Source organism: Rhincodon typus, chromosome 12 (assembly GCF_021869965.1).
Source record: "Rhincodon typus isolate 14 chromosome 12, sRhiTyp1.1, whole genome shotgun sequence".
Classification (NCBI taxonomy): domain Eukaryota; kingdom Metazoa; phylum Chordata; class Chondrichthyes; order Orectolobiformes; family Rhincodontidae; genus Rhincodon; species Rhincodon typus.
In genome coordinates this window covers 27,858,565-27,872,948 of record NC_063343.1, presented here as the reverse complement: position 1 = coordinate 27,872,948, position 14,384 = coordinate 27,858,565, and the positions used below count along the sequence as shown (strand labels likewise).

Below are 14,384 nucleotides of genomic sequence, written 5' to 3'. Positions count from 1 at the left end.
GTTATCTCTGACTCCAGCATCGGCAGTTCTTACTGTCTTATTTGGCCCTTTGAGCCCACTTGAACATTTTGATATGATCATACTGACTTTCTACCTAAATGATGCCCTTCTGCACTATCCTCATATCCTTTAATCTCTTTAGTATCCAAAAACATATTGCCTTTGTCTTGAACATGCTCAATATTTTAGCATCCACACCTTTTTGTGGTGGATAATTCCAAAAATTGACCACATTTTTTAGTGAAAATAATTTTCATCACAGTCCTGATATCTCATGTCTTATACTGAGCCTGTGGCCCCCAGTTCTAGACTGCCCAACCTGAAGCAAAGGCACTTATTATCATACGCATCTGGTACAGAGCTTTAGTCTTCTGTTCTGTGATTAGTTTCACCTCATATTCCATTGAAACAGAGGTGAAACTATCACAATGACAAACATTTGACCTTGTGGAGATAACGAATTAGAAATGTTCATCCTACTGCTCACGACAGAAAATCATTATGTTCACTCATCTTTTCAAATGACTGTAAGAATACTGCAGAAAGGAAAAAAAAAGAGATACTATTATTTGAGTGTTTTATGTAAAACTTTTCACTTTCATTCCAACTGTTGAACTTTTTTGTTATCAGGTACTTCTATTCTGATGTCAAAAATGAGTTTTAGTTATTTCTTTGTAACTTATGGAAAAGGCAAACTACGTATCTCTGCTTTTATTGTGCTTTAGATTTTAAGCTAAGCAAAATAAACTTCCACCACTGAAGGGAGCAACTGATTTGAGTTTGATGTCAATACATTTACTGTGTTAGAAGCCCATTGTAATAATATCTATTTGCAAACCATGATGGGCACTTTTTGGTTGAATCAATCCTAATTCATTTTAACTTTGTTTTTCATGCCAACTGTTTTACATTTGCCCCTCTGCCAAAAGATTCAACACCTTGTTAAAGAATATTTCCATGATGGCAAGCATTCCCCATTGTCTTTCCTAATTCAGGGGCGTGAGGCCTATGCATTTCTACAGCTAACTCGTTACAGAGGGGATGAAAGTGGAATTTGATCTGGTCTGCATGGCTCTGCAACTCACTAGATAAACTGGAGAAACATCAATTTACATTATAAAATCAAAATTACGGAGGTTTCAAACTAACATATGTACTTTTCATTGAGTTGAGGTTATTTAACTTTTATTCAATATCATTCATTACAAGTACTAACTTCATTTTGGAGGTGGGTATGGTGTTGGCTGCAGCTGTTTGATGCTCATACAGTTCTGCACTAGATCATTTTAAATAAGCAAAATATAACAGCTTTTACCATGCCACATCACTGACAGTGGCGCCAGGATTGAAAGGCTGCACACCCCATTAACAAGCTACTTGGTAATGTTATGACGGCTGAAGATATATAAATTAATATTTGTGAAACTTCAGGAGGGAGCACACTACCATCCTATTATGTATGCTTGGAGCATTGATACAAAAATATTTTATGAAATTTCTAATCTGCATCAACAAAAAAAATTGCTATTTTGTAAGGAACAGTCAAAGAAGATTAAACAATGGGGCCCCTGATCTTTACCTCCTGATGCTTTTCCATCAGGAAACATTTTATTCAGCCCTTAAAGCCAGATGGTGTTTGTGGTAGATTTTAAATACAGTTCTGCAAGCTTTAAATTTTTATTTTCATCCTGTAATCTAAACATTATATGTATGCCCATGCAGAAAATAGATGTATTTAACGTAGCTTTAAACAAAACAGACTTATTTGCATCCTAAATTGGTAACTTTAGTGGAAAATCAGCTAAATTCCAAAGAACACTGTTGTGAAAGCAGGAAATGTGCTGGGAGACTGAAGTGGCCTCCTCCAGATTTAAGCTGATTCCTGTCTAGATGAATATAGCAGATCAGATGACAAGTTATACCTTAAAAGGCAATGGCCAGATTTAAGCAGTAGTTTTGTTTTTATTTGAATTTGTAAGTTTGACAATATGTTTTGAGTAGAGATTTATTTGTGTTTTTCCAATCCATTGTAATGAATTAGTACTAATTCGATATATTGCCATTTTTTGCTATTTCAATTGAGTTTATTTTTCTTTGTCAATATCAAAGATAACACTGGACAAAACCAGCAAAATAATATGCTTTCATTCTCTCACCCCTTAAAGTAAAACTTTGGTTGCAAAATGGTTTATTTCTCATGGAAAATGAGTAATATTTTTATGTGTAGACAATTACACTTAACATGGTTTGACAAACAACTTTAATTTACAATTTAACAAGTGGAACATTTAATCACCAGGTTATCGAAGATTCTTCTTTAGTATCTTCATTAAATTTTTAAGTTAATCAACTGAATTAGGTTAAAAATGTTTTATACTTGGGACTTATTTGTTTTATTAAACGTACAAACAAAAATAGAACTTTCCATTCTGAATTTTGGTGGTAGTCAGGGTGAATGGTGAAGGAGCAAGAAGATTTGAATGACATTGGAAAGGTAACTGTTGGGTTTAGGAGAGGGAAGAGCACAATAATAAGGTCTTCTGTGGTCTCTGCCCAGGCAAATGATGATGTCTGAATGATTGTCTCAGATTGAACTGCAAATTGAAAGTCTTACCAATCTTGCATTGTGTTCTGACATCTTCAATATAATTTATCCCAGAATGTGAATTGCTACTAATGAATAAAGGAGAACCAGCATCAATCAACATTACTGAAAAGAACAGATTAAGTGACTTTTAGAATGTGTACAAAGAAATTCCCTATAATACTTTGGGACAATCCAGTGAAAAAGGATTTGGTATTAAAGAATTATCATTTACTAGCACCAGGTATAAGCTACATCTCTATAAATCTTCGTCATAAGGAGCAATGTCTTTTGGCCTCTGGCAAATTTTAATGCTGCATTTAAAACAAATAATAATCATCTAAATTTCTATTGCTGAAAACCATCCTGTACTTTTTTAACATATCAATTGTAGAATTATACATCATACCTTTCTGTTATCAATGGCTCTAAAGTATGTTCTTTTGTGAAAATATTTTTTATATGTTTAAAAATACTTCTTATTCACATTAAATTGAAACTTATCCATCTTGAGATTTACTTTCAAACTGGACTTGGTTAAAGGTTCAATTATTAGGATGATTTATTTCATGTATTTTTTGTCTTAGTTTTCAGGAACTTTTTCCTAAATGATAATGATTGCACAAACAATATCAGAATAAATCTAGTTTATGATCTGCACTATGATCTGTCAGAAATATATTCAATCTTTTATTATAACCAGTATTAAACCAATAAATGTCAAAAGTACCCTTAAGTTGCTCATCTTCCACAGCGGTGAAAAACAACTGTTGCTGTAAATAATTTAATTTTTCTCATAAATACATCCTTAATGTCAGTGAGAAACAACAATAGTTATTTAATCAAGAAGTTCAGTGTTGTACAAAAACTGAAACAAAATCTATGATTAAAAATCTGTGTTTCAAGTTGTTGAATCCTTGACAATATTTCATGGCTAATGTTAAGAGACGTGTTTAAAGGTCTATGCACCTGGTCTGGAACATAATTATCTCACAACATAAATCACTACAATATCAGTTGTGACATTTTACTCTGTTAATACCCAACCTCAGCCCACTGAAATCGTCCAAGTACAATGTTATTCCGCCTAAGCTAATTTGAAAATGCAGTACTAGTCAGGAACTCTGTACTTTATTAAGTTCTCTCCATGCAGACTTCCTTTCTGTTTTTTACCGCAAGGTTGCATGCAAAGGAACAATTAACTTTAAACTGCAGTAAAATTCCTTCACATAAAATGTTACAACATGTTCTGTAAAATGAGGCTTCCTGAAGGGAAATCACATCCCTTATATACTTTTGTTTTAAAAGAACACCATTATAGGAAAATCTCCATAATAGTACTGCATATACTTCATAACAGATTTATAGAAAGCGATTTGCAAACCAATTAAAATGTAAATCTTTTAGCTTCCCCTCCTGTCTATTTCAACATTTAGAATAAATTCCATTGGAAATCTGAGGCGAGAAATTGATACAAGTTATATAAAACAGGTTTTATTGAAGCATAGCAGTTTCAGCTTCACTTCAATGGAAACTGCTTTGTGAATGAAAAGAATGATTAAATTACATTCAGGCAAATAGCATGAAATCAATGTTTGAAACTGAAATTTTATTCTTATAATGTCACCAAAGTGCTAGCTGTCTTATTGACTCCTTGTTTCTATCAAAAGTGAACCCTCAACATGCACAAAAGCATTAATAACTGCTTATCCAGAGTTATGACACAAAGCAATCAGTATAAAGTATTTCTGTTCACTCCACCAAATAATTCAAATAAAAAGCAAAAATCTGTAAATGATGGAAACACTTAATAACTCATTCAGCATTTGTACAGAATAGATAGATTAACATTTCCGCTGCAGCCCTTCCATCAGGTAAGGAATACACCTGAAATCTTAAGTTATCTGTTCCTGACATTTTTAGTGATCTATTTAGGCTTACTTTTAGCAGTGCTACTTTCAAATCAACATTTGCAGTATCATGATAATTTTAACTATCAGAAATTGTATTAATTTTGATTGATTAGTTGAAGCAGAGCATGTGGGGGCAACTGGTGATGTCCCCTCTGCTTGCCTGTTCTCGTCATTATACTGTCCAAAACATTTTAAACTCATTAACATATTTTGGGAGGACATGAAATTGGCTGGCACCCTCACAGAGCTGGCCTACAAATGGAGCTTGTGGGGGAAGGCAACTCTGGGGTAGGGTACTTTTCAAATGGGCAAACCACACCTGATTGTTTTGTGTATGGTCATCATAGAATCCCTACAGTGTAGAAACAGGCCCTCCGGCCCAACTAGTCCACACCAACCCACAGAGCATCCCACCCAGACCCATCCCCCTATAACCCACCCAGTCTACAAATTCCTGAACACTATGGGCAATTTAGCATGGCCAATCCACCTCGCCTGCACATCTTTGGACTGTGGGAGGAAACTGGAGCACCCGGAGGACACCCATGCAGACACTGGGCGAATGTGCAAACTCCACACAGACGGTTGCATGAGGGTAGAATCGAACCCAGGTCCCTGGCGCTGTGAGGCAGCAGTGCTAATCACTGAGCCACCATCTCCACCAGAATTTTAGGGACTACTTACAAATGGGAGGAGTATATAAATGCAAACTCACTTGATTGTGCCTCAAAATTACACCCATGCTGTAACGTACATCATTGGACCACAACTTGTAAACTACAAGTGATGTACACCCAACTGAACCCTGGAGGAATTCTGACCTTCAGTCTATAGACAGTCTCTAAAAGGTAATAACTGCAGCACAAACTACTTTTCAATTTACATCATATGAAGCAAATTAAAAACAGCTCCCTTAAGTGTGAAATGTCTGAGAAACTCTGAGGCCAGTGGGTGTCTTGCCCAACAGTCAAAGAGGCATTAGGGAACACTTGTTATGAGATGGAGATTCAACAGACTGAAATGTTTCTCAGGTACTTAAGTAGTCACCTTTAAGCCTTCCCTGTGATTGAGGGCCCAGAAGTTAATGTCTTGCTCTCAGAGAGCTGCCGGTATGGACCATAGCTCCTCATACCACTAGTAGTGGTCGTGGTAGCTGCTGGTGGTAATGTGCCCACCAAAGGAACAGGATCATTAGGGGAATACCTAATCAAAGGTGATAGAAGCAAGGATCGTGTTGTACAGTGAGGTTCGCAGGTTGGAGAGCGGAGTTGGAAGAAAAAGCAGGGAATAGTTCTCAGTGGCCAGACCCTCTGATTATGGATGTCAGTTGTCTCTTCCAGTAGCATAACTGGCAGCATGCTGCCAGCGACTGCAAATCCTCTGTCAAGCCCTGAAATGCTCTGATTTAATCAGGGAAGGTTTTGCCACCACTGGGCTGCCACTTTTGCCCACAATCATGGACCCAGCCAGAATGTTTCCCACTGTGGCAAACCCCATTAAATACAGCCCTTGAGAATCTTTTAGAATATATTTGATGATACTTCTACAAGCAGTAAAGACATTTTAATCAAGTCTAGATGCATCCACTGAAGGGTTAAAGGAACTTTTCAAGCAGTCTAAATCTCAGACATGGTTTGTTGATTCACCCTCAGAGTCTAATTACAGCTATTTGTGGTTAGTTGACTCTAAAAATTAATCCATTCTATTTAGGTAAATTGTGTAGATATCATTGATTTATTTTTTTAAAAGACAAAAATGTCAGACATACATTGGTATGTAGGTTTAAACAATTAAGGAATCTTGCAACTTTATATACTTTTAATTTCTACAATTCTTCTACAATTGTTCTCTTTCAGGTCCTTTTACCTAGACCCATTGTTTATAATTAATTTTTGTTTTGGAAAAGTCATGGTGGTTAAATTAGACATAACAAAAGTCTTTGAATAAAATATTCCAACTGTCTATCTATTCAAGTAATGTTTGTGAAGTTAATTATCCTTCTGCTATGATGTTGTTACTTCCAAAATGTATATTAGAAATCTAAAATATCTTTCATGCATGATAGATACATTGTCTCAAAGTTCCAACTTTTCAGAACATAAGGCACCTGGACAAATCATAGTTCTAATTGAGGATCTTGCTCAGGAACAATATGCTGCAATCTTACCTTATGTATATATTTCCTTTTCAAATGTTCATCCAGTAACATTTTAATTTATGTCTTCAAAAATCCTTTTGTCGTAATGTATTCAATTTTTTAAAATAACACTTTGAATGAAAATGTCCAACTTCCTCTTTCATTGTCTTAGAAAGAGAATTATTTCTAAGTCCTCTTAATTTTGATTCTTCAAAAAATAGAAACAATCATTCACAATTTATCCTCTCAAATACTTATGTAATCTTGAAGAACTCGAATAGGTTTTCTTAATCTATTCTATTCAACAGTTAAAAAGTCTCACATCTAGTTTCTCATCCAAGCAATACCATCTTATTCCTACTATCATTCCAGTTAACTTTTTCTGTAACATTTCCATGTTTCAAATATATTTCTTGCAATGGGCTCTAGAACTACACACAATGCTCCACATTTATAAATTCTGTATTGCATCATTGTGAATCTATTTGATGTTCCTACATTGAAAAATCCATAATCTCTCTTTTCATGACCATTGTCTACCAGTATTCCAGGCTTTTAGTCAAGTCTGCATCCCAAATTCTCACCACTCTATTAAAAAATTGTCTCATTTGTAATACATTCCCTTTTTTTGTCTAACTTCATAATTCTCTGCTTCACCAACCTATTTGCCCATCCTCCTACCTTGTCTATATCTGTCTGTGATCTCCTACCTACTTCCTTATATATCTCAATTGGTAGCATATTAATTCTAAGTCAGAAAGTCATATAGTTTTACCTTTTTCATTTGTTCATGAGATGTGGGTGTCACTGGCTAGGCAAATATCTAACGCTCTTCGCTAATTGCAGAGAGGGCAGGGAAGAGTCAAGCAAATTTCTATGGGTCTGGAGTCACATATCAGCCAGACCAGGCAGGGATGATAGATTTCCTTCTTGAATGGCCACTACTGAGCCGGAGAGGTTTTACAACAATTGACAGTGGTTACATAATTGTCATTAGGTGATCTTATAATTCCAGATTTTCATTGAATTCAAATTTCACTGCATTTGTGGGATTCAAACTCATGTCCTCAGAATATTAGCCTGGAGTTCTGTTATTTGTTCAGTGACCATACCATTATACTAGCACATCTCACTGAAGTCCCACTACAAGACTTGAGCAAAAGAAATCAAGGCTCACAGCCCTATTGAAGGTGCTGTCTTTTGCGTGAGATTTTAAACAATGGTTCATCTGGTTTTGTACACAAAAGATTCCACAGAACAATTTCAAAGAACAGAGAAATTATCTCTGATGTTCTTTCCAATATTTATCAAAAGTGGATTATCTGGTTATTATCATTTTGCTCTTTCTGGGAGTTTGTTTTGCACAAATTGGCTGACCTTTTTTTTCTACATTTGAGCTTCAGAAGTACTTTCTTGACTGTGAACAGTTTTGGGGCATCTTATGTTTGTGAAAGGTGCGGTGTAAATCTAAGTCTTTCAATTTTTTATTCCATCATGCTCCTTAATTAAGAACTGTCAGCAAACTTCAATGTCACTGCTTTCATGTGTATGTCCAAATCAGTTTTTTATAAATCAAAAAGAAAATAAGTAGCAACTACAATAGCTTGCATCTGACAAACCAAAAAAAAAATCCACTTATTCTTAATTTCTCTCTCTTGCGATCTATCTATTCATGGAATTACATAACTCTATTAGCATGCACTTTAACGTATGTAACTTTCTCAAATCCATCTATTCAACATTTGCTTTTTTTAAAATTGATAACCGATTTCCTCAACAAAGTAATCATTTTACAAATATGTTTTATATTGTAGTTCAGAAAAGTACTGGATGAAATGTAAATCCTAACAACTCTTGTACGGTTTATTGAAAAAAAAAACAATTTCTTATACTAGTAAGTGTACTGCAAAGGAATGCCTACCTACATTTGTCACTTTTTTCACGAGTGTACTGTTTTCCAGCTGCAAATCTAATTACTTCATGTAGATCCCGTCTTATGTTACAGATCAGACTTTGAGTTCGAGTAACCGTTCATAGCTGAAATTACTAGACTGAAACTGATACGCTATTCAAGATTACAATCATTGGACCTTAGCAACAATCAACTGGTGTGGAGTATATTAGTAACTTATATCAGCATTTGTCAGATCCTTTCTTCAAAAAAATGAAATCTTTACAGTGCAGTAAGATGTATGTTGAATTTCAGCTGGCAACACGTTGATATATGGAGGTATTATATCATTTATATCTTTTTGTTCTAAAAAACCTTTGAATACTTACCACACATGAAAACTAAAGCAGCTGCCAATGGATTAAATTGTGAATAACAATGCTTATTGTATGTCTGTAATTTTGCAATACAGCAGATTTAGCCTTTTCTAAACATATGTTTTAAAACATAAGTTAAAAATCTTTTCAGTTGACAGAAAGAATTGCACGATATTAAGCCATGTTCAGTGAAAAAATATACTGTTCTGTTTTTCTACTTAGCAGAAAATGAACAGCTACATTCCAGATAGTTGACCTTCAAGTTCATCAAAGCAATTTAGCTCAGCAAGATTAAAACCATCTGGTTTGTGGTACTTTTTCATTTAATTTCTCCTTGTAATTGGCCATTGAGTGAATCTGTGGCTAGAAAAATATTCTAATACTAAACTTAAGAGGGGAACCATTGACTGAGATGCAAATCTTTGCTCAAATGCTGGGATCGTGTCATCTCTTTCTGTTGGTAAGCAGGGACCTTTTGATGATATATGCTTAAACAAACAGCCCTTATTCCTTATTAACTATAATTTTCATTTCTTTCGTATGCATTTATATAATCAGTTTCTAAGAAAATAATTTCCTGAAATTGTCCTTCCTGGGTTACAATTACATATTCAAATATTACTCAATATTGCTCTTGGAGCATTAATAATGATAAGATCGTAAGATATAGGAGCAGATATTTGGCCATTCAGTCCATCGAGTCTGCTGTGATACGTGATCATGGCTGATAGGTTTCTTAACCCCATTCCCTTGCCTTCTCCCTGAAACTCTTGATTCCTTTATTAAGCAAGAACCTATCTATAAAGCAAGAGGTATTTTGTGAACTTTTTTCAGTTCTCTCAGTTCCTTGTAGTCTTACCTTTACCTTACTTTTGTTATTCTTTGAATATATATATACTGTAAAAGCATGTAGATCATGGGTTCACATACAAGTCGAGCAAATTTTAATTAATGAAGGCCAATGGCTTTCCTATGAGTTCTTTTTTTGAAAGCTTATGAATATTAGTGAATAGGAAAATACAAATCATAACTTTTACAACAAGAGTAACAAAGAAAATAATAAGTGCTGAAATTTTTCAACCAGGTTGAGGAAAGAAATATTTTAGAATGAAACTATGGCAGTTTTTATCCAATAGTGTGAATATATTTGCTATTGGTAGTTATATTGTTGTGAAGTGAGAGGAAGGGGAAATGGGGTAGCTAAGAAAATGGAGAGATAAAGGATGCACAACTCCTCATAGAAATTATCAAAATATAGCGGTCAAGATTGTGGAACAATGCATGCCCACCAAGGGGTTATATCTGAACAATGTGACCTGAAATCACAGCCAATCTTCAAACCACAGATATTTTTCAAACTTCCACATGGAACATTGCAGACTTGGATATTTTGTACTCTGGACATCTGACATTTTATTTTCCTAACAATGCACAAATAACCATAAGATATATTAAAAGTGATGAATAGAATTAAGTTTATTTTATATTTATTTAATATGCATTTAATATGTTTTCCTGGTAGATTTCTCCTAAAGTATTATTTGATCTTCATGTTGCATATCTGAGCATAAACAATGACTTAAGTACTCATCTAACTGATGGAATAGAATTTATACATAATTCCGTAACCAATCGGTAACGTGCGTGGGATTAGAAGGACTATTACCTGTTTCTATATCTAATTCTAGTTGGCCTGCGTCCGAACCAGATGGACTTTTGCTGACGTGCTCTAGAGATGGCTGGATGTTTACATGATGGCATTGCTATCAGTGTCAAATAGTTACTCCTGTGATATTCCACATCTCCGCAAAATGTATTGTACTCTTAGCTCTTAGAATCTTAACATCATCCATTACTTCATGGAAGAACTTCTGGCTGCCATATTTTGTTGTGTTAGTCTCCTCATGAAACCAGGCCCTTGAATTTCCCTGCATAGCTCATGGTGGTAATTAGTATGCTAGAATTCCACCCTGTACCAGAAAGTATTGTTCATTCTCCACTGCTGCTCACCCATTAGCAACTGTAATTTGAACCTCATGTTATGTTTTCTCTTCAGTTGTCTTTTTGTATACAGAACATCACAAACAGAGCTGATGGTTATTAATGGTCTTCAGCTTTGCTTTATATACCACTGGATTATATTTGTTCAACTCAAGAGGGATTGAATATTAAGGGTAAATTTTACAATGCCCAAATGGAAATGTCATTGTCATAAGTAGCACTTATTGTTAATTAGCATATTGACTTTTTTTTGTTTAGTCATAAGAATGGGTATCACTGCAGGCCAGCATTTATTGCCTATTCCTACACAACTGAATGTCGTGCTGGTTGATTTCAGAGGATTAAGAGACGACTGCAGTGCTGCAGGTCTAGAATGAGATACATACCACACTAGTAGGGTCAGTTAGCTCAGTTTGCTGGCTCGCAATGCAGAATGATACCAATAGCTTTGGTTCAATTCCTACACCAGCTGAGGTTACCATGAAGGACTCTTCTTTCCAGCCTCTCCTCTCACCTGAGGTGTGATGACCCTCAGGTTAAACCACAACCAGTTCTCTCACTCTGAGAGAGCAGCTGTAGTTCAAGTAGGCTTGTGGCAGCTTTACCTACCACTGTAGATAAGGACAGCAGATTTCTTTTCCTCAAAGACAGCAGTGAACTGGGTTGGCTTCTGTAACAATTAGACAGTTTCATGGTTACAATTATTGATGCTAGTTCTTAGTCAAGATTTGTTGATATTTTAATCTTGACTACCTTATTTATGACTTTGATAACATATCTCTATATCAGTAGTGAATTTTTCCCACCAGCTACATCCAATGTTGGTACTTCATGACTTGCTGTTTTTCAAAAAAAATTCATGTCTTGCTGGGCCTCCCACAAAGTTCCCCAGTTACTGGGGCTTTAGTGATGTTTTCTGAGTCAAACTACGAGGTTTGTTGGCTTCTTTGTTTCTTTGAAAACCAACCAAACTAAGTCAACTAAACTAAATAGCATGAACAAAAACAAAGCTGCTGGAAAAGCTCAGCAGGTCTGGCAGCGTCTGTGGAGGAGAAAACAGAGTTAATGTTTTGGGTCCAGTGACCCTTCCTCAGAACCCGGACCCGAAACGTTAACTCTGTTTGGTCCTCCACAGATGCTGCCAGACCTGCTGAGCTTTTCCAGCAGCTTTGTTTTTGTTTCTGATTTACAGCATCCACAGTTCTTTTGGTTTTTATGAACTAAATAGTATACCAAGCAACAATCACAGGATCCTTGGGCTTCTCTTGCCCTGAGAGTGGTGGAGATAGTAACATTAAATATTTCTAAGGCAGATGTAGGCAGTGTCTTGACTAACAAGGTAGTTAAATGTTATTGGGGGTAGGTCAGAGTGTGGAGTTATGGCCACAATCAGAGAATGCATGAGCTTATTAAATGGTGGAACAGGCTCAAGGGGCTGAATAGCCTACTCCTGCTCCAGATTTGGATGTTTGCATGCTCAATAAGTTGGCCATTTTATAATGGTTTTCAACACTTCACAGTTTTATTAACAAATGTTTCACCTTTTGGATCATTCCATTAGTTGCATCATTAGCACTAAAGAATCATTACCACAGATATGTTGTATTTGACTTAGTGAGAGAGCAATTTTGCATGATAATGTTACTCATTTTAGAGCAAGTTGGCAGCTCGTTAACACAATTCCTGATTTTGAAAAGAGCAATAATATGAAAAGTGCTGATTCATTTTCATCCTGTTTTATACAATAGCTCAAGGTCAAGATTTACCCCAGTGATTTCTTGTCCCCTAAAAAAGTGTTCTAATGACAAGCACAGCATCACCAGTATAAGTTTGGATTTTTGTTTCCAGTTCCAAATGCAGGGCAGTTCTTGGATAAGTCCAGTCCTACCACCTCGCAGAAACCATTAGAGAGCTTAAATGAAAAAAAATGCCCAAAGCAAAGGTATCATTTTGACCTCTTGCAGAGAAACTTTTCAAAGTCAGGCTGAGCTTAAGTTTAACATGTTATACCCTTTACAAGTCATGGTATTCTAATTTATCCCAGCAAAAACCACAAATTCCTCAGATCTTTTGGCATATTTCCAATAACATGATTAAGGCACTCTGAATCACAGTTACTGGAAGCTGACTTTTACCATATATGGAATTGATTTTCTTTCAGAGAATGGAAAAAGTAATGGTATTTTTAGTTAACATTAGACTTTGTATGAGATCATCAATATTCATTCTTGATATCAGAACCAGACTTTTTTATTGCTTTTTGTACAACTTTCAAAATAATTTTCACTCATTAGGTGCCCTAATAAACCAGAACAGTAAGTGTTTTCAATCCTGATCCAAGGAACATGAAAGAGAATTAAATATTTATTTGTTACCTATCAGGAATATATAAACATCCATGCACTTCACAGTCTTGTTATCCAAAAATGTAACTTACAAGCAGATTGTATATTAAAAGACTGCCAATATAATTCCTATTTAAGGAAGTCAAACTGAAGCTTGGAAAGAATCAGTAAATGAAAAGGAATTTGTTTATCAGGGATCAAAACTCGATATAGTACACTTGGATTATACTGCATATTAGCTGTGTGCCATACATACAATTGGAATTTAACAGAAGAAATTTCAGTATAAATTTCCAGCTTGTATGTTTTAAATTGGCTGATTGACTCTGATTAGGAAACTGGTAAATGAATTCAATAAGTAACACTGTAAAAGAAAAATGAGGGCCTTTGAACAGAAATTGTTGGCTTAAAATTTGATTTTATCGTATTCAGCGCTGGAACTTTTCTAAAATAAAACATGTCACAGATGTGATATGTTGGAAATTACAGAGCTGCACAGGGAATTTAAGATTTAGAGCATTCTGCAGTACTGCTAATAACCTTGGTGTGTAGCAGAGGATGCTGAAAATCTAAAGTAGTCAAAAAGCAATTTAAATTTGTAGTTGTGTAGAGTATTTAGTGTCTGACTAGTTACCGAGAGAACACTGGTTCTGCAGAAAAATGTTGCCTTCATGGAATGCAATGTAAGTTGTATAATACATATTCAGAACTATTTCTTAATAGTCATTTTATACAATAACCTGGAGTCTTCTTGGAATATGTGTTTCTGATACACCTATTTGCTATTTAATGGTTCAACTTACTTCCCCCAATTTCTGACTCTGCTCAAAATGCTTTTCAGCAAGAAACTAGTTATCTGGTTTTGTGGGCAATACTTTTTTAAGAAAATGTCATAGAACTGAAAACATTCAGAAAAACATTCCTTCTCATCAATTAGTTTATACTGTAACACATTATCCATTGCTTTTGTCCTTTAATTAAAATTTATTCTATTAGATTGTGACAATTTATAAAATTGTCCATCTAAGTTTAAACTATATATCTATGTTTCTACGATACCACCAAATAGTTGAGACAACAAGGTGCAAGGCTGGATGAACACAGCAGGCCAATGCTTGGCCTGCTGTGTTCATCCA

The 14,384-nt window shown here is 35.2% G+C and overlaps 1 long non-coding RNA gene across 1 annotated transcript in view; it reads left to right on the top strand.

The window, feature by feature from the left end:
* The first annotated feature begins 8,643 nt into the window (after positions 1–8,643).
* Positions 8,644–14,384, top strand: part of LOC125484492 — a 19,272-nt gene continuing 13,531 nt past the window's right edge. Inside the window, exon 1 of the long non-coding RNA XR_007263330.1 lies at positions 8,644–8,864. This is a non-coding gene — a long non-coding RNA (uncharacterized LOC125484492). The remainder of the gene's footprint in view (positions 8,865–14,384) is intronic.